At 41.4% G+C, this 21745-nt stretch overlaps 1 protein-coding gene across 4 annotated transcripts in view; it reads right to left on the bottom strand.

The window, feature by feature from the left end:
* The window catches only part of LOC122665247 (SPX and EXS domain-containing protein 1-like), a 117813-nt gene that overhangs the window by 59432 nt on the left and 36636 nt on the right, over positions 1–21745 (bottom strand). The gene's annotated exons all lie outside the window — the stretch shown is intronic.

The raw sequence follows: 21745 nt of genomic DNA, 5'->3' as shown, positions 1-21745 counted from the left end.
CTCTATTTTCCCTCCTATCATAGAACTATAGAACCCTAACTACATATCTGAATCTGATTCTGATTTCATGAATCGATTAGGCTGCTGATATAAGGATGATTTATGTCAGAAAGCAGCTACCTCATTTCACTTTTCAAACCCTAATTTCTGGCCCTAAATTTGTTGGATATGTGTGTCTATCAAACCCGGTTCAATCCAGTTCAAACTGGTTTATTATGTATTAAACATTTCATACATTTTTGTTTAATATGATCACATGCGATATAAACTTTTTGAGCAATGTACGTCCATAAGTATTACTTTAAATTGGTAGTCACGACTAGGGTTTGGGTTGGGCAGCCCTTATCATATAGTCGTTGCATTGGGTATGCCTAGACATGTTTGATGTTGGGGTACGATAGCGAGTACGCACATGTTGATGTGTGCATTGGAGAAGAAACTTATTTTGTCGATTCCCTCATGTATTACTGCCAGATATAGGTTTGGGATAGACATGTGTCACCGAGACCTAGTACCTGAGAGGGCCTTGTCACTGCATGATGTGAGCATATTCTTTGGTTCACCAATGACTGCGGTTCAAGAGAACTAAAGCCGGTGTTCTGGGAATGCATAAATATTATGTGAGTGAAAGAGTCATTCAACAAGGTCTCCACTGCTCGATTGAGGAACATCAAGGGGAGTTAGTCTGTGGATGGCCGGATTTGAATCAGGATCCTATATCATTTTGTTAAATGGTTTTTGCAAAACATATTTTCACATAAAATGATAATTTATAATTATGTATTTGATTAAAGAGTTTAATCGTGTTTTGTAGATTCCGATCACGTACACAGACGCTTCGATACAGACATGTACCATGGAATGGGGTTTGGCAGTACTAGTGTACATGCCCTAGACTCCATGATGATAATGTTGTTTAGTGGAGGGTTGGTGCATATTTGATATGCAGGGGTATTTCTGGGATTCGCTAATTAATAATTGATTTATTTAAACTTATGGGCTTGATGCTAATTAATTAATAGGCCCATTAATGTTTAATTAATTAATTAAAATTATTCCCTTTTAGATTATGCTTTTTCACTAATTAGAAGCCCATCACTTAAGCCCATTGGGGTTTCAAGTCAAACAAGAGAGAGAGAGACAGAGTCAAATTCTCACTGGGAAAGGAGGCTCTTTAGAGCCTCTCCTATTTAAACACACCACAGGGAGAGCAGAACCCATCCAAGGCCTAGACAAATTTTCTGCCCCCTCTGGAAAATCGCAGCCCCTCTCCTCCTCTTTTGCTCTCTTGCTCTCTATAGCTTTGAGATCTGGTTAGGGTTTTGGAAACTTGGTTTTTCGATTGGATCCAAGTCTTTGAGAAGAAATTCTGGTTTGGCTTAGGGAATTTCTATTGCATCAAGGAGATCCAGATTAGGGCTTGGTTGATCAGCTCATTAGGGGAAGAACCATTATCCGTAGGAGGAGGAGCAACATTTGAGGCTCAACAGGTTAGCAAATTGATGTTTATATTTACATTAAGTGTTTTTAATTATTTGATAACCATGGGATGTGAAAGAAACCCAAATCGATCTATTTTCCGCGACGCATTCGAGTATGGGATGGTTCCCTCTTTCCATGGGATGAAAAGGAGTTGATTTCTCTCTTCTTATGTATCCCACAATTTTATGGGACAAGAAAAAAGAGGGTTGGACAACCATGGGAGACCCGAATTTTATTTAGGGTTCCCTTGGGCAACCATGGGAATGCCCTAGGGTCATTATGAGAGACCATGGGCTGACCCAGATTCCAATATTTGTGAACCCAGGTTGATTCATGATCCCATGGACTGTAGTTTGCCAACAAATTACTGTTTTACCCAATTCCTGTTGCCACTAGCAATTGCACCTAACTACTATTTTAACCATCTGATTTGGCTGAAACTTTCAGCAAACCTTCTCACCCCTAATTGTTACACTCGACTTTATTGACAGCCTCATCCAACCACCTGATTATCTTAAATCACCCTATTCTGAACCTTTCCTTTGAGTAAAGGTCTTGTTATTGGCCATTGATTTGAGCCATCAAACCAATACTACATTAAGTGGTATCAGAACATGGCAGAGGATGTTTCACCAAGGCTATGGGGTCCTTCCAATCTGATGGCAAAGGTTATTGATATGTTTCAGCAGTTCTCTGTTGAACAGAGGACTATAAGTGAGAGGTTGCAAAAACTTCAAAATCACAGATCTACTCTTGCATAAAATAGTAACTTACCACTGAAGGTGAGCAGAGAATTCAGGTACAACCCACAGTATATCACCACAACAGGAGGACCATAGGAAGGGAACAACCAATGGTTCCTATAGTGCCGCCTACATTCGAGGACCACATGAGATCTTACTTCGATGCTGAAACTGGTGTACCCCATCGACACTTTGACGATACACAGAAGGTTAAGCTCAAACTAAAGGAGCACAATGGCAAACATGATCCACAATTATTTTACAAAATGGTTAGTATGTCTGGATGATTACTTTGATTAATTCGAAATTATCTGAGTCAAGGAAGATGAAACTGACTCGAACTAAGCTAATTGGGTTAGCCCGTGAATGATGGAGGACTTATGAGAGGAATCTTGAAGACTGAGGTAGAACACCAGTTACCTTGGAGGAAATGAAATAAGATCTGAGTGACAACCATCTAACACGACATTTCAAATCATGGTTACAAGATAAGTTGGATTCTCTTCTTCAACGGAATTTAATTGTGGCGGAGTACATGGAGCAGTTCGACTATGTCTTCTCGTACTAGCATTAGAGAGAACGACATACAGGCATTATCTTGATTCAGATTGCAATTGAGAGTTTACACAAATAGAGTTATTGGTGTTACAAATGTGTCAAATATTCGAGATTGCTTCGAGAAAGCCATTTGTGCAAAGGAGTTATTAGCTACAGATAGAAGATTTGGGTTTCAAGCTAGGGGGAACAAGAAAAATTTTCCATCACCTAAGCCTACTACCGCCAGCCCTTCGTGTACCACAACACCTACCCAGTATGATAATATGGGCAAGGCAGCTATGGTCAGCAACAATAAGGTGTAGTGCTATCAATGTCAAGAGATGGGACACTATGCCAAATCTTGTCCAAATCGTCAGAACATGAACATTGTTGTTGAAAAGGCGGGCACTCCAGATGATGATGATGATCATGACTTGTACACATATCCATTGGAAGATGTCCAATAGAGAATTTGATGTGGATTATTATGATGCAACTGATGAGAATGAAGATGGCTCCTATGGTATACGACATGATACCGATGCAGCAGTTGTCATTGATCAAGAAAGAAATCAAAAAGAACTCAAGTTTTTGGTGCAAGAATTGAGACAGCTGAATTTCACTAAAATAGTCTCATTAGCTCCTGAGGTATTGTAAATGCTAGTCGATGAGACCATGGCATAATAGTCTAGTATCTGAAATACATCAATAACAATTAGTAGATTGAGTGTCACGCATATACCTTTAATTAAAAAAAAATGGAACATGTTGATCATTTCAAACTAGGAGGCAAAATAAAGAAATTCAAATTTATCCGAAGCTGAGAGTACGTTGCTTTCCTTGCTTTTTGGTCGGTCATACAAGTTTGGTTAATATAGAGAAGTTGTTACCTTTGAATTTGACAAGGGTTCGGCCACAGCTGCTCTAGCCGTGTTGCACAAGAAGGAAGACTGAACAACTTACTATCGGACGGAAAACTACAAGTTTCCTGGAGGTATACCCGTCTCCTATTATTCAACATTTTGGGTTAGGCTTTCTCTGGCTTTTCTACTCTGATTACTCGTATTTTGGTGGCTGAAACCAAAGGGGAGGATTGGTGACGTACCTGCATCTTCTACAGTCATGTGAGAAGAGAGAAATTAGAGAATGCTTGGATGATCTTAACCGATCGCCAAGGCCCTTTATTTATATAGAATTGAAGTACAATTAATCAAAATACAAATAGGAATATTGCCTCAGTCCTAATCCTATTAGGAATTCCTAATACAACTAGGAATGCCAGAATAGGACTCGGCTGAGGGAAGAACAATAAAACAAAGGGAAAAAATAAAAGAAGAGAATCATAATCTGACTAGTACTACTCCTAACTTGACTATGACTAATCCTAATCTGCTAGGACTAGTAGGACTAATCCTAATCTAACTAGGACTATTTACCCCAATCGGGTAAGCAGCCTATTTCAACACTCCCCCTCAAATTGGAGCAAAGATGTCGATCATGCCCAACTTGACTAGATTGGGACGAAACAATTTTCCAGACAATCCCTTGGTGAAGATATCAGCAAGTTGATCCGCAGATGTCACAAAGGGAATACAAATCAGCCCATCTTCTAACTTGTCTTTGATGAAATGCATATCCACCTCAACATGCTTGGTACGAACATACTGTACAGGATTGTGTGCTATGCTGATTGCAGCCTTGTTGTCACAATACAACATCATAGGAAGACGAATAGGAACACCAAGATCTTATAGCAACCCTTTAAGCCAGAGTAACTCACAAATACCCTGTGCCATAGCTCGAAACTCAGCTTCGGCACTAGAACGAGCAACAACATTTTGCTTCTTGCTACACCACGTGACAAGATTTCCACCTACAAATGAGCAATACCCAGAAATAGACTTGCGATCTGCAGAACCAGCCCAATCAACATCAGTGTATGTTTCTATCCGTAGATGACCATGCGTAGACAAAAGAATTCCTTTTCCAGGAGCTGACTTCAAATAGTGTAAGATACGAAGAACAACCTCCAAATGAGAAGAGTAGGGATCATGCATAAACTGGCTCACAGTACTCACGGCGACAGCAATGTCAAGACGAGTGTGTGAAAGATAAATCAACTTCCCTACAAGTCTTTGGTACCGGTCTTTATCAACAGGCTCACCCTCTTTTTCCTTCAGTCGAACAGTAGGATCCATAGGAGTATCTGAAGGACGACAGCCTAGCAACCCGGTCTCAGCCAATAAGTCTAGGACATACTTCCTCTGGGAGAGAAAAATGCCTTTAGAAGATCTGGCCACTTCAATCCCAAGAAAATATCGTAGTTTTCCTAGATCTTTAATCTCAAATTCTTGTCCAAGGAAGGTCTTCAACCGTCTGATCTCATTACCATCATTGCCGGTAACCACTATATCATCAACGTAGACTATAAGAACAGTGAGTTTTTCACCAGCCCTCTTTATAAAGAGTGTGCGATCAGCATTACTCTGCTTATAGCCCACAGAAATCATGGCCTTGTGGAACCGACCAAACCATACTCGAGGTGACTGCTTCAGCCCATAAAGTGCACGCTCCAGCCTACACACTTTTCCTTGTTTTCTGTCACAAGAGAACCCTGGTGGAATGTCCATATACACCTCTGCATCCAGTGTTCCATTTAGGAAAGCATTTTTTACATCTAGTTGTTGCAAATCCCATCCAAGGTTGACTGCATAAGATAATAACACACGAACAGTATTTAACTTTGCAACAGGTGCAAAAGTTTCCTGGTAATCAATGCCGTATGTCTGAGTGAACCCCTTGGCCACAAGTCGTGCCTTATACCTATCCACAGTGTCATCCACCTTCTGTTTCACCACAAACACCCATTTACATCCAACGGTTTTCTTCCCAGGTGGAAGAACCACAAGCTCCCATGTGTTATTTTTCTTCAACGCTTCCATTTCTTCCATCATAGCTGCGTTCCACTTTCCATCTGATAGAGCTTCCTGCCATTTGTTAGGAATACGAACAGAAGAAAGAGAAGAAACAAAAGCACGAAAAGATGGGGAAACAGAGTCATAAGAAACAACATGAGATATGGGATGCTGAGTGCAAGTCCTGACCCCTTTGCGAAGAGCAATAGGTAACTCAGGAGAAGGAAAATTAAAAGGTGGAGAGGCAGGTTCTGGATCCAGGTTCGGCAATTTGATGGGTACTGGAGCAACAATTGATTGAACCTACTAATGTTTCCTTACATAGGTCTTCATGTTACTAGCATCAATCCTCTTCTGAAATTCACTAATAGTCCTCTGGATAGGAGTCTGGACAGGGGTAGATTGCTCCCACTGAATAGAAATAGTCTCCCCCTGTATAGGAACCTCTCCCCCTGAGTCAGGGGGACTATTAGGGGCAGGCCGAACTGGTTCAGACTCATGGTAACCAGACTGAAGTGGAGGTTGAGAGTCAATATTCAGCACATTTTCACTAGCACTCTCCCCCTGAAGAGGTGGGGACATAAAATATGGAACGTTTTCATGAAAAACAACATCCATGTTGACAAAAGTCCTGCGGGATGGAGGGTAATAACATTTGTACCCCTTCAAAGTAGCAGAGTATCCCAAGAAAATGCAGCGGAGACTACGTGGGTCAAGTTTAAAAGAGGACCTTGTATCCCTGGCATAACAAACGCAGCCAAACACCTTAGGTGGGACTATAAAGGAAGAAGAGCCACGTAATAGCTCAATAAGGGCTTTGGAAAGAAGAACACGGCTGGGCAGCCTATTAATTAAATAGGTTGCAGTAAGGACAGCATCCCCCCAATAAAGGGAAGGGACATTGCGAGCAAATAGAAGAGCGCTAGCCACCTCCAAGAGGTGGCGGTTTTTTCTCTCAACCACACCATTTTGGGCTGAAGTGTCGACACAGCTGGTCTGATGGAGAATTCCATGGGCAGCAAGGTATTTTTGGAACTGACCTTCCATATACTCTTTCCCATTGTTACTCCTCAAAATTTGAAGAGTGGCATTAAATTGGGTTGTAACCAACTGATGAAAGTGCTGAAAACATGAAAAAACTTCATTTTTTGTGTGCATAAGGCATACCCAAGTGAACCTAGAATAGCAGTCAATAAAAGTGACATACCACCGATGTCCAGACAGGGAAGCTTTCCTACTAGGACCCCACACATCAGTATGAACAACATGAAATAAGGAAGAGGATCTATTATTAGAAATAGGATAAGTTGAACGTGTCTGTTTAACCAAGACACAAGGCTCACAAAAAAAGTCTTCCTTATTACAATCTTTATCTAATGCTGGAAATAAATGTGATAAAGCACCTAAAGGGGGATGGCCTAGCCTAGAGTGCCATTTATGTAATTCAGAAGAGAAAGATGCCGATGGTAAAGCCTGGGTAGGTGTAGGATCGCCATCAAGCAGGTACAATCCGCCATGCACTTTACTCGAGCCAATCGTCTTCCCCGGGTCCAGTTCCTGAAAAACACAGTGAGTGGGAAAAAAAAGTCACTTTACAATTCAGGGATTTAGTGAGACTGCTAATGGAAAGAAGGTTAGTTGTAAATTTGGGAATATGCAACACAGATGACAGGGTAAGAGAAGGAGAACAACCAATGGATCCTTTCCCTAATATGGAGGAGAGGGACCCATCAGCAATTTTGACTTTATCCTTACCAGAAGCAGGAGAATATGTATTAAAAAGGCTAGAAGAACCTGTCATGTGATCAGTAGCATCGGAGTCTATGATCCATGGAGTGGAAACTACTGATGCACAATGACCAGCAAAGGAAATACCTGTACGGGCAAAGAAGGAACCTGAATTGGCAGCAGATGTAGTAGAGGCAACGGATGTGTTCAACATACGACGTAGAGCCTGGAGTTCATCCTGGGAGAAACCGATGTCAGCAGTGGGAGTTGGAGCTACACTTCCAGTGTGATTGGCTTTGGTTTTAGACTTAGCACGATCACGTTTGGCCTCAAAATCAGCTGGCTTCCCATGTAATTTCCAACATTGAGCCTTAGTGTGATATGGTTTGTGACAATGCTCACACTTCACAGGCTCTTTGGTGGTAGTAGCAACAACACTGTCAGAAGAAGTAACAGGGGTAGAGCCAATAGTCTGTAAGGCTGATCTCTCAACTTTGGGAGTAAGCATCATGGCAGCCGTTCGTGTCTCTTCACTGTGAACATAAGAAAAAGTCTCCTCTAGAGTGGGGAAAGGAACTCGACCAAGGACTTGCACCCGGATAGGGTCATAATCATCATTGAGTCCAGCTAGGAAATCATAGACCCGAAACTGATCAACAGAAGAATAATAGGCAGTAATATCAGTAGTAGTAGTAGGTTGAAACCTAGCATTATGATCCAATTGCTGCCATAAACACTGGAGGGCAGCATAGTATTTAGTAACAGACATCTCCTTCTAAGTAGTGTCTTCCTAATTTCATACACCTGAGCACCACTTCCTGATCGACCATAAGTTCCCTTGATAGCAGTCCATATCTGAGTAGCAGTGTCAAGGAGGAGATATTGACTGGATAGATCAGTGGTCATAGAATTTAAAACAAATGACATCACCATAGCATCGTTGGCAGCCCATTTAGTACGGGCAGCACCTTCTTCAGCAGGTTGTTTGGTGGTGCCATGAAGATGCCCACTAAGCCCCCTACCAGCCACAGTCAAGGAGAGAGATCTGGCCCAGATGAGGTAATTAGATCCATCAAGTTTAATAGATGCAGCATAAGGGAGGAATTCTGTCCGCGGCTGAGAATCAACTCCAGAGTTGGCCGTGGTCACTTCTGAGTCCCCCATATTGTAGACAACACAGTGGCAGCAAAACAGAAATAAAAAAAAGGGATGAATCCCTGTGGCAGCAACAAGCAGCCCTAAATCCAAAGTTCGCTAGGTAGGGTTTGAAAAAAAACCCTAGAGGAGAAATATCGATTGGGATTTAGGGGTCTTCAAATAGTGATAAAATACTGTAGAGACAGCCTTGAAATTTGATGCAGATGTGTTCAAACAGCAGCCCACACAGAGAGGAGAAAAAAAACCAGATCGAGAAATAGCAGGTTTATGTCAAAAAAACCTGGAAAAGAGATCGATGTGGAGATATGCCTCAATGGTGGGAAGAGAAACAGAGGCAGCAGCTGTCCAGAAAGCCTGCAGTGATGGATCCCAAGAAAACCAGCTTTAATGGCAAGGAGATATTGGTCTTCAGCAGGGGAGAACTCCAAAAAATATCGCAGAAGTATGGGCAGCAGCTATCGAACCAAAACCTTCTTAATTCATCAATTGGTGAGGTGATAAATTAGGGCAGCATCTATCTCACAGATCACCTCATTAGATCTGCCCTAATTGGAGAGAAAAAACAAAAAAAAGGTGAAGAAATTCGAGTGGGAGGGGAGGGGAATGGATATCGAGTGAAAAAAAAGGAAAAGAGAACGATGGAAGGGGGGAGGGGTAGGAACCAGGTTAGGTCAAAGAGACCTGCTCTGATATCATGTGAGAAGAGAGAATTTAGAGAATGCCTGGATGATCTTAACCGATCACCAAGGCCCTTTATTTATATAGAATTGAAGTACAATTAATCAAAGTACAAATAGGAATATTGCCTCGGTCCTAATCCTATTAGGAATTCCTAATACAACTAGGAATGCCAGAATAGGACTCGGCTGAGGGAAGAACAATAAAACAAAGGGAAAAAATAAAAGAAGAGAATCATAATCTGACTAGTACTACTCCTAACTTGACTAGGACTAATCCTAATCTGCTAGGACTAGTAGGACTAATCCTAATCTAACTAGGACTACTTACCCCAATCGGGTAAGCAGCCTATTTCAACAAGTCATATGCATTTAGGTGATCATACTATACAGGTGATAGTTGACGGTGGCAGCTGTGTCAATGTTACCTTGGAAGGCAAATTGAAGACTGAGAAGCATCCACAACCAAATAAAGTGTCACTGCTGAATGCTAACACTTTGGAGATAAATCAGCGTTGTTCTGTACCTCTACAGCTTCATCATTATTCAGAGGATGTGTGGTGTGATGTAATTCCAATGAAACTCACTGATGTCTTACTCAGTAAACCATGGATGTATGACAATAATGTTATGGTTGGGGGTAAGAAGAACTAATGTGTTCCAAGTATAAGGAACAGCAAACCGTTTTTCATCCTGTTAATGTACCAGCTGAGATGCACAAGCTACAGTCCTTGAGAACTAATCAGAAGAGTATCGACTCTGAGAAGTTGTTAGCCATCCCAAAGAAGGAATTTATTCAAACCAGCCACGATATAGGCATGATATTAGCTCTTGCTACTAGAGAAGTCACTCCTCAACCAGAAGTCAAGCTCACAAAGCCTATCAATGAGCTACTTTCCAATTTTGCTGATCTAGCTGCTAGAAGAGCTACATCCCATGCGAGACATTCAGCATGTCATTGTTTTGTGTTGTAATATGGAATATAAGAGTAGAATTGTCCTAGGTGTTTAATGTTGTGTTGCCCTAGGGGCATTTCTGTCCTTGTACTCTCATTGCATTTATTATAAATAGACATGTGATTGTGCCTCATTGATACAAGCCACAATTCTCAAAGTTATCATGGTATCAGAGCAGGGAGACTCAACCTAGGGTTTCCCACCGCTGCCGTCTCTCTCTCTCTCCTTTCTTTTTCTTTTCCCTAGCGCCGCCACCACCTACCGCCGCCTCTCTCTATCTCTCGCCTCTTTCATTACCCTAGCGTCGCCACCACTTACCGACTAGATGGCAGCAACTATTTGATGTGGTCCAGATCTTGTTATCTCAACATCGATTCTCACAGATTTGTGGGTTATCCCTCTAGTGCAAAGGAGAAACTCCTCACTGCAGGTCCTGAACAAGACAAATGGAGTTCTTCCAACTCCCTTGTGATGTCTTATTTACTCTCCAACATGACACCACAACTTGCTCATGGTTATTTGTTGCTTGACACTGCTGCATAAATTTGGAAGGCCGCTCAGGAGACTTACTCTCAGGTTAAGAATGATGCCAAGGTCTATAAGTTGCGAAAGAAACTTCATGAGACCAAGCAGAAAGAACTCAGCCTGTCCCATTACTACTTCGAGTTGCGAAGTCTGTGGCAGGTGTTAGATTTTTATGACACTTTCCAGGCTTCTACCACTGAAGATGTGATCAAGTTCAAGAAACGGGAGGATAAATTCAGGGTGTATGATTTTCTTGCTTGGCTAAATGTAGAGTACAATCAACTCCATGCCTAGGTTCTTAGTAGGGATCCCTTTCCCACCTTGGAGCAGGCATATTCACTGATCCAACTGGAGGATAGTCGGCACAATGCTATGATGCCCCCTTCTTCCCAGGAGAGATCAGCTCTTGTATCTAGTTTTCCTGCACCACCTAAAGGTAACTCCTCTCACCCCAGTGATCGTTTTGATAAAGAACCTATTAAATGTGATTACTGTGGGAAGGAGAGGCACACAAAGGATTTTTGTTGGAAGCTTCATGGGCGCCCCACCACTACTTCTACTAAGGGCCGTGGTCGTGGGAGACTAGCTGCCCATATTACTGAAACTATGGTACCCGATACACCTATTGGTACTGCTTCTTCTCCCATTGGTCCTCCCGCCAATATTCCAGATGAATTGACTAAGTATCCGTGCCATTTGGTAACCAAGTTGGACTCCAATGCTAGTTCTGCTCCTGCTTCCGCTTCTACCTCTACTTTGGCTTCTTCTGACACTCCAAGTATTTCTTTTGCTGTTTTATGTCACTCTACCATTTCCAATTGTTGGATCTTTGACTCTGGTGCCTCCGACCATATGGTAAGGCAAATCTTTTCTCTACATATTCCCCATGTTTTGGTAAGTATAAAGTTCGCATTGCTGATTGTTCTCTTTCATCCATTTCTGGAAAGTGGACCATCACTTGTTCTCCTACCATGTCTTTGCATTCGGTTTTACAAGTTCCGAATTTTGCTACCAACCTTCTCTCCATTAGTCGCTTCACATCTAATCTTAATTGCAAAGTAACTTTTTTTTCCCTCTCATTGTTTGTTTTAGGATCTAGTAACGGGAGAAACGATTGGATCTAGTAAAGCTGATGGAGGTCTTTATTTCCTTGATGTCGCTTCTTCCTCTCTTCGACATGCTCATCCCACTGTTGCTGAGTCTTCTAGTTCTCCTGAGTTATTACTTTGGCATCGCCGTTTAGGCCACCCTCCTGTGGGCACCTTAGTTAAAACTTTTCCAAATTTATTTTCTGGTTGTAAACTGAAGGATATTTTTTGTGATGCTTGTGTTTTAGCCAAGCAAACTCGTTCTTCGTATTCTCCTTTAAATTCTAGAAGTACTTCACCTTTTTGATTAATTCATTCTGATGTGTTGGGCCCCACCCTTTGCTCTTCGCTTTCCGGTTATAAATGGTTTGTTTCTTTTATGGATTGCTACACCCGTTGGACTTGGATTTATTTGATGCATCATAAAAATGAGGTTTTTTCCTATTTTCAAAACTTTCATTCTTTTGTTCAGACCCAGTATGATGCCCAAATAAAAATTCTCCACAGTGATAATGGGAGAGAATATTATGATGGGGCATTCATAGCATATCTTGCATCCCATGGTATTTTGCATGAAACCAGCTTCGTCGACACCCCGGTTCAGAATGGGGTAGCTGAACGTACCAACCGTCACCTATTAGAGGTTGCCCGTGCCCTTCTCTTTGAAATGAATGTCCCTTCCAATTTTTGGGGTAAAACGGTTATGACTGCTGCTCATTTAATTAACCGAATGCCTACTCGTGTCCTTGAGTTTCGATCTCCCATTCAAGTCCTTCAAGGATCCACCACCTTTATTATTCCACCCAAAATTTTTGGCTGGCTGTGTGTGGTATGTTCGTAACCATCAACACTCCAGTAAATTAGAACCGCGGGGCTTCAAGTGTATTTTTGTAGGTTACTCTCCTACCCAAAAGGGCAACCGCTGCTATCATCCCCATTCTCATAGGATGTTTGTCACCATGGACGTTATCTTTAATGAAGTTGACCCTTTTTATGATGTGGCATCTCGTCAAGGGGGTGAGCTGGTTAGTGTCAATATGCCTGATAGGGGGAGTCTTCCACACCAAAGGAAACTCAACGTACTGTCATCCCACCTCCTATTATTCAAACCTACACTCGCCAACGCTCTCGTCGTGGGATGCAACTTGACACTACTACAGCTGCTCCAAATCTAACAGCTCCTCCTACCCCAAATCCATCACCTCCAGGTAATATTTCTAATCCATCACCACCTCCCATTATTTAAGACACTTCTTTAGACTTACCCATTGCACATCGCAAAGGGGTTAGAACTTGTACGCAACACCCCATTTCTCAAGTGGTGTCGTATCACTCGTATGAGTCTTTTTCACCTATATATCGTGCATTTGTGACTTCCTTGTCCTCTGTTTCTATTCCTCAGAACTGGTAGGAGGCTCTTCAAGATCCCAAATGGAAGGCAGCTATGATGGACGAAATACATGCCCTTGCAAAAAATGGCACTTGGGATTTAGTATCACTTCCTCCCAAAAAAATAACAGTCCGTTGCAAGTGGGTTTTCACTGTCAAACAAAATTCTGATGGCACAGTGGCAAGATACAAAGCCAGATTGGTTGCTAGGGGATTTACCCAAACATAGGGTCTTGACTATCAGGAGACCTTTGCCCCAGTTGCAAAGATGAACACCATCCGGGTTATCCTGTCATGTGTTGTCAATCTTGGTAGGGAGCTGCACCAGTTGGATGTGAAGAATGCATTTCTTCATGGGGAGTTAGAAGAAATTTATCTAGATTTTCATCCGGGATTTGTTACTAGGGAAACTCATGGGAAGGTATGCAAACTCAAACATGCTCTCTATGGTTTGAAGCAGTCTCCTAGAGCATGGTTTGGCAGATTCCACAGTGTTATGGTGAAGTTTGGTTATACCCAGAGTAATGTTGATCACACCCTCTTCATCAACCAGTCAGGAACCAAAATTGCCATCCTCATTGTTTATGTGGATGATATAATGGTCACAGGCAGCAATATGAAAGAAATTGAAAGCTTGAAACTACTTCTTGGCAAGGAATTTGAGATAAAACATTTGGGGCCCCTACGATTTTTTCTGGGCATTGAGGCTGCCCGTTCTACCAACGGGGCATTTCTCTCTCAGCGGAAATACACTCTAGACTTACTATCAGAGACTGGAATGTTAGGGTGCAAGCCAGCCGATACCCCACTTGAAGCTAATGTTCGTCTCTCCAGTAAAATAGGTGACTCTGTAGACAAAGGGAGATATCAGAGATTGGTTAGGAAGCTGATTTACCTCTCCCATACTAGGCCGGATATTGCATTTGTTGTCAGCATGGTGAGCTAATATATGCATGATCCTTATTCCACTCATTGGGATGTTGTGATCTGTATCCTCAGGTATTTAAAGACTACTCCAGGCAAGGGGATTTTATTTTCTCCTAATGATCATTTGCGAGTGGAAGCTTTTATAGACTCTGATTGGGCTAGTTCTCCTGATGACCGCCATTCCACTTCTGGCTATTGGACTCTGGTTGGAGGTAATTTGGTAACCTGGCAAAGTAAGAAACAGACTGTTGTTGCCCGTTCTAGTGTTGAGGCTGAATTTCGTGCCATGTCCCATGGCATATGCATGGTTCAAGATTTTAAGAAATATCGCCGATATATCGGCATATTTCGAAAATCTCGGCACTAACGATACGAAATGGCCATACAAAATGAAAAAAGTACAAATTTTGGCAAAATTTTCCGAAATTTCGTGATATTTCGGGATATTTTGGGAAAATTCGTGATATTTCGGGATATTTAGGGATTTACATGGCAATTGTGGATGACCACACTCGTTTCTTCTCCAAAACTATACCGTGGTCCACGTATGTCCTTCAGACAGAGAGCAATGGATGTTAACTCCAGCGGAGCATGAGTGGGGTCGATCAAGGAAGGCATAACAATTATTACTAGGATTTGTTTTATAAGAGTTGTGAGTCTTGTGAGTTGTGAGTTGTAAGTTGTGACTTTGTGTATTGACTATTGAGTATTGAACTAATGACTTATATTGAGTTTCTTTTATGGACTTTATGAGTTATGACTTATGAACTTATGCACTTATGACTTTGAGTTTAAAGTTTAAACTAAAGGCTACATTTGACTTCATTTTTGTTTCATTACTTTGTTTAAATTTATTATTATGTCTTTTAGTACTTATACAATGTGTAATTAACTATTTATACATCAGGGTCTGACCATATACTGTCAATTAAGGGTGCAAACCCAAAACATCACTTTGAGTTCACTTTTTAGGAATACGAAGGTTTAAATGTGTTTATTTAGCTCTTTTTTTTAGTGAATAAATAATATCATTGCCGAAGAGAAGAAAAGAAATACAGAGGGCCCCTAGGGGCAAGAAAAACACAAACAGCCAAAGCCTTAGCCAAGAGAGGCTGAAGAAATAAGAGAAACATTAGAGAGGCCCCAGGGGTCAACAATGAGCCTGTTCCTTGGGGAGTCTAAACAACTAGAGGGGTGGACAAGAGATAACTTTGCTTTAATCTCAAAGGAAATGGAATCCCAAATCTTTTGGTAAGGACGAGAATTGGAGGTCCATTTCCTGATATTACGCTCCATCCAAATATGGTTGATAGTGGCACAGAAAGCCAACCTCCCTACCACATCACAAATAGAGGAACCAGCGAAGGTCATATCAATCCAAATCCACTCTCTAGAGAAGGGGAGAATTCTTCTACGGACCGGCCAGCACTTGAGGAGGATGCCTTTCCAAATAGCGGCAGCGGTAGGGCACTCAAAGAAAACATGACTCAAGTCTTCAGCATTGTTCCAGCATAGGCAGCAAGCAGAAGAGACTTGGATCTGGCGGCTTCGAAGAAAAGCCTGGGTTGGGAGACAGTTGTTGAAAACCCTCCATGCTGTAAAACAGTGGCGAGGAATGTGATGCTTGAACCAAAGAAGCTTACGCCAAGGAACCAGCTGGCCTTTCAAACGAATGTAGTTCCAAGCTGCCTTAGAAGAGAAGAAGCCAGATCTGTTTGTTATCCAAAGAACACAATCTCCTTGGGCAGTAGGCCTTCTTGGAATAGAGGGGAGCTCAGTCCAAATAAGGCTAAGAGAGTTGCCAGAGGGAGGGGGAGCCCAGCCATCCTGATCAAGAATATCAGCAACCAAAGATAGCCTGTGAAGACCCATGGCATAAATAGAGCGGGAAGTGACCTGATGCAGAAGAATCCCCGAAGGGTGCCAATTGTCCAGCCAAAGGTAAGCGGAGAGACCATCACCAACCTGGGACCGAATGACCCGTAGCACAAGGTGTCGGCTAGCAAGAATTTTGCGCCAGACCCAAGAAGCATCAGAGGAAGGGGAAGCCGTCCAGATAGAGTCATTTCGAAGAGGACCCGAATAAATCCAGTCAACCCAGATGCTTTTCTTCTTGGAAGCAATCTTCCAAATAAGCTTGATGATACCCACAGTGTTCACCTCTTTGATTCTTCGGATGCCCAGCCCACCTTCCGTCTTAGGGAGACACACAGCGGCCTAGCTTAGGGGATGGAGAAATCTAGAGGAATCATTGCCCTTCCAGAGAAAGGATGCCATGAGAGTTTCCAAGGACTTGATGGTGGCCTGAGGTAGCCCACAAATCCAAGACCAATAGATATAAGATGACTCCAATACTGATTTGATAAGGATTAACCTGCCTTCATAGGAGAGAAGTTTGCTTTTCCAAAGTTGAAGCCTTTTCCTGATCAAATCAAGCATAGGAGTGCAATGGTGAGCAGTAAGCCTGGCCGGGATCAGAGGAATACCCAAGTACTTGACTGGAAGCTTGCCCTCTAGGAAGCCAGATCTGGCAAGAAGAGCTGTTTTGAGAACCTCTGAGACTCCAGCCAAAAATATAAAAGACTTTAAGGGGTTGATGCGGAGACCCGAGCGCTCATGGAAATGCCGAAGGCAATTTAAAATGCACTCAAGAGAGGTGACTGAGGCCTTTGAGAATATCATCAAATCATCTACAAAGGCCAGATGAGTGAGCTTAATGGCTTTACACTTAGGCATTGGCATAATAATCTGTTGATCAGTACAAATCTGAATCTCTCTGGATAGGACTTCCAAAGCCAAGGTGAACAGGTAGGGAGATAGAGGGCAGCCTTGGCGAATCCCCACAGAAGCACCAAAATAACCCGTTGGGCTACCATTGACCAGAACTGAGAACTTGGGGGAAGAAATGCAAGAGCTAACCCAATTTACATAAGGCAGAGGGAATCCCATCTTAGTCATCACCTGAGTAATAAAATCCCACCTAAGAGAGTCAAAGGCCTTGTGAATGTCAATCTTCAAGAGGAAGGAGGGAGAGTGATTTTTCCGATCAAACCCTCGAACTAAGTCATTGCAGAAAAGGAGTGTTTATTTAGCTTAAATAAGGGTATCCATGAAGTATCAGGCCTTAATATGGCCAAAAACCCACCGAGATGGACTGCCGAAATATGGCAAAAAAAATACCATATTTCAGCAAAATTTTGGTAAATTTCGGATATTTCGGAAATCTCGACCTGCCCAAAATGGCGAGACGAGACGAGATCTCAAACCTTGAGCATATGTGAGTTGATGTGGTTTCAGGGACTACTAAACGATTTGGCACTTCCTACTTCCCTGGCATGTTATTGTATTGTGACAACAAGTCTGCTATTATTATTGCCCATAACCCTGTCCAGTATGATCGCACCAAGCATGTGGAGATAGATCGTCACTTCATCAAAGAGAAACTCGAGCAAGGACTGATCTATATTCCCTTTGCCAAGTCTGGCAACCAGTTGGCTGATATCTTCACTAAGGGGTTGAATAGTAAAGTTTTTTGTCCTCTTGTATGCAAGTTGGGCATGTGTGATATCAATGCTCCAACTTGAAGGGGAGTGTTGTAATATGGGATATAAGGGTAGAATTGTCCTAGATGTTTTATGTTGTGTTGCCCTAGGGGCATTTCTGTTCTTGTACTCTCATTGCATTTATTATAAATAGACATGTGATTGTGTCTCATTGACACAAGTCACAATTCCCAAAGTTATCAATTTGGTACCTGGTTCAATGCTACCGAATCTTCCAGCTTACAATCCTACAGAGCATACGGAACTCAAACAGCAAGTGGATGAGCTACTACACAAAGGGTTTATCAAGGAGAGCTTAAGCTTGTGTGCTGTACCAGCATTGCTTACTCCGAAGAAGGATGGTTCATGGTGTATGTGTATGGACAGCAGGGCTATCAATAAACAGTCAAGTACAGGTTTCCTATATCATGGCTTGATGACATGCTACACATGCTATCTGGATCTAAGGTTTTCTACAAATTGGACCTTAGGAGCGGCCACCATCAGATTCGTATTCAGCCAAGAGACAAATGGAAGACCCTCTTCAAGACCAAGGATGGATTGTTCGAGTGGAAAGACATGCCTCTTGGTCTTACAAATGCACTTAGCCACTTCATGCGAGTTATGACACATGCACTTCATCCCTTATTGGTCGATTTTTTGTCGTATACTTTGATGATTTCTTGATTTACAGCAAGGATCTAGATGAACATATCGTTCACCACTCTTGAGTGTGCTCCGCACAGAGAAGCTATGTATCAATCTCAAGAAGTGTTCTTTCATGCTGCCCTAGGTTATATTCCTTGGCTTTATTATCTCATCAAGGGTATGGAAGCTTTACCCAAAGAAGATCAAGAGCATCACTAACTGGCCAACCCCGAAGCAATCATTGAGGTCCGCAACTTCCAAAGCCAACCCTTATTTTACAGGAGATTCATTCGGAATTTTAGTGTAGTCATGCCCCCATCATTGAATGTATGAAGCATAGTAAGGGCAAGTTTGAACGGACAGCCGCTGCGACAAAAGCCATTCATCTTATCAAGAAGAAGATGACAAAGGCCCGGTACTATACCTACCAGATTTTGACCGTATATTTGAAGTTGCTACAGATGCAAGGTGGGCACCCTATCAGTTTCTATACCAAGAAACTCAACGATGCCAAGCGATATTATTCAACATATGATCTTGAGCTTTATGCGGTCGTCCAAGTGTTACACCATTGGAGACATTATCTTATAGGTAAAGAATTCATTCTCTACACTAATCATGAGGCACTCAAGCACCTCTATTGATAGAAGCCAATTAGTAACAGGCATGCCAAGTAGGTAGCTTACCTACAGAAGTTCGTGTTCACAATAAAGTACAAGGCTGGAAAGGAGAATACAGTGGCTGATGCGTTGAGCCAAAAGTACTGACTCTTAACACTTTTTCAGCATATGCGATTAGCTCAACCAGATACAGTATCATATAATGCAGGGCAGGAGATAATATCAAGTGTGTGTATATATATATATGACAGATAGATAGACAGATAGATATGTAAAACTCCTTAATCCTAGGAACCAAAAAGGAGAAGAAAAATAGGCAAACCCATATCTCACAATCTGATGATCTTAAAACTCAAATAGAGTGAAGGTCTTAAATGCAAGAAACAACTCCCAAAATTTGGTAAAAATCTCATGGATAGCTAAGCATTGTACGAGGTTTCACGAGATTTCAGCCAAATTTCGGGTTTCGTTTTGGTTTCCTAAGGTCTCAAAACCTACTGCGATATACATTTTTGTCAAAGTATCGACTGAAATTTCGCAGTTTCGGCAAAACTTTGACCATGTTTCAAATTTCGGTATCGTTTCGGACAAACCCTTTGTATTACTTGCATGGTTTCAATCGAAATTTTGTAGTTTCAATGAAATTTCAACCATGTTTCGCTAGTTTCAACTCCAAAGAGGGAAACTTCCTAGAAAACCTCAATTTTTGTGAATTTTGGCCAAATCAATCCCATCTCTTTGTAATGAACCATGTATAACATTTGATAATTATGTAATGGTTTATAATTTTATGTTTAATCATTCTTAAAGCATATTTCAGATGTTTTGATAGAATTATGTGTATATTCTATTACTAAATTTTGTGCATATAGCATCTTACAACATAGGTTTTCCTAGGGTCCAAAGAAAAACTACCATTTTGGCTGTGTTTTTATAATCTACTGGCTCCACTATATTTAAAGGGCCTAAAATAGGGTTTGCCAAAAGTTTCAGGACCCAATCTGGCCATTTGGGCCTTGAAACCATCAATCAAAACCAGCAACCGAAACCTTCTAGGTTTCAACCGAAATTTCGCGAAACTGCAAAACCTTGAACCCTGCAGCTAAATATAAACTGAAGAATAACAAAATTAGCAACTCCAGATCCTAACATATAGGAAACAGCAGAACTTTCCATCAAACTATTAAGGTTGAAAATTCAATCGAATACACTTTATAGGGCAGAGAATAACTTATCAAAAGACGATAGACATCCAAGGGTTTGTGTTAAAAGAATGAGAGAAGAACGGCAGAATGGCTTGAGTGAATTGTTTCCTTCACTCACAGCCCCTTCATTTATATTTTTCACTTATAAGCAGAGTTACAATACTGCTCTTATATAGCCAACTATGCTTATAACAGGGAATAAACAAGAGAAAAGGTTTAAAAAAACCCCAAAATACCGTTATCGGGTTATATAACTCAACACTCCCCCTCAAGTTGGTGCATAGGTATCACACATGCCCAACTTGACTAGACTAGGATGAAATAACTTTCCACTTAACCCTTTAGTAAATACATCTGCAAGTTGGTCACCAGATTTCACAAAGGGTATAGAAATCTGCCCACTTTCTAACTTCTCCTTTATAAAATGTCTGTCGATCTCCACATGTTTGGTACGATCATGTTGCACTAGATTGTGAGCAATGTTGATTGCTGCTTTGTTATCACAGTACAATATCATTGGACGATAAACATGTTGGATTTATGTGTCCATCAAACCTGGTTCGGTCCGGTTTGGTCCGGTTTACTTTGTATTAAACCTTTTATTCATTTTGGTTTAATTTTATCACATGCGATATAAAGTTTTGAGCATTATGTGTCCATAAGTTATACTTAAAATGGTAGTCACGACTAGGGTTTAGGCTGGGCACCCTTATCATATGGTCGTCGCATTAGGTATGCCTAGGCATGTGATGTCAGAATACGAATGCGAGTACTCACATGTTTGATGTGTGTATTGGCGAAGAATCTACTTTGTCAATTCCCTCATGTATTACCGCCAGATGTAGGATGGGATAGACATGTCACCGAAACCCTGTACCTGAGAAGACCCTGTCACTGCAAAATGTGACCGCATTCTTTGGTTCATCAATGATTGTGACTCAAGTGAGTCAAATCCGATGTTCTAGGAATGTGCAAACATTTTGTGAGTGAAGGAGTTACTCAACATGGTCTCCACTGCCCATAGTTGTCAAGGTGTCACCTAGGCGCCGCCAAGGCATCCAGGCGGTTTTGTTGGGGCCTAGGCAAGTTTCGCCTTATTGCAGGGTGCTTTGCATTGGTTTAATTGGTATCAGACCAGGTTCTGGCACTTATTTACGTCAAATATCATTTCAGTAAATGTTTTATATATTATTCATAAATAAGCAAATATCCCCTATTTGAATCCAATAAAAATAGTTAAAAAATCAAATTCTGAAAGGATAAAAAATCAACCCCCCAGTTCAAGAACAAAAACCGGATTTTTAGCGATAGGTAAAATTTTTAATTTTCTAATGCTGGGGTTTTTCTCAAATCTAAAAATTCTATAAATCTTAATATGGTCAAACATTACTAAAACCCAAAAGTGCGGTAAAATATTCATTTGTTTTGATATCTAAAAAAATATTTTCATTCAGAGCGATTTTGACAGTATTCGCGCATATCAAATAAGGTTTGACCGGAACATAACTTCTTCAATATAAATCAGATTTAAGCAATTTTGGATTTGTTGGAAAGCTGGTTTTGTGCTCTACCTAATACTAAAAGCCTCATGTAAAAATAAAATCA

Source organism: Telopea speciosissima, chromosome 6 (assembly GCF_018873765.1).
Source record: "Telopea speciosissima isolate NSW1024214 ecotype Mountain lineage chromosome 6, Tspe_v1, whole genome shotgun sequence".
NCBI classification, from domain to species: domain Eukaryota; kingdom Viridiplantae; phylum Streptophyta; class Magnoliopsida; order Proteales; family Proteaceae; genus Telopea; species Telopea speciosissima.
Note: the sequence above shows the minus strand (reverse complement) of the source record. Positions and strands in the feature narration are given on the sequence as shown.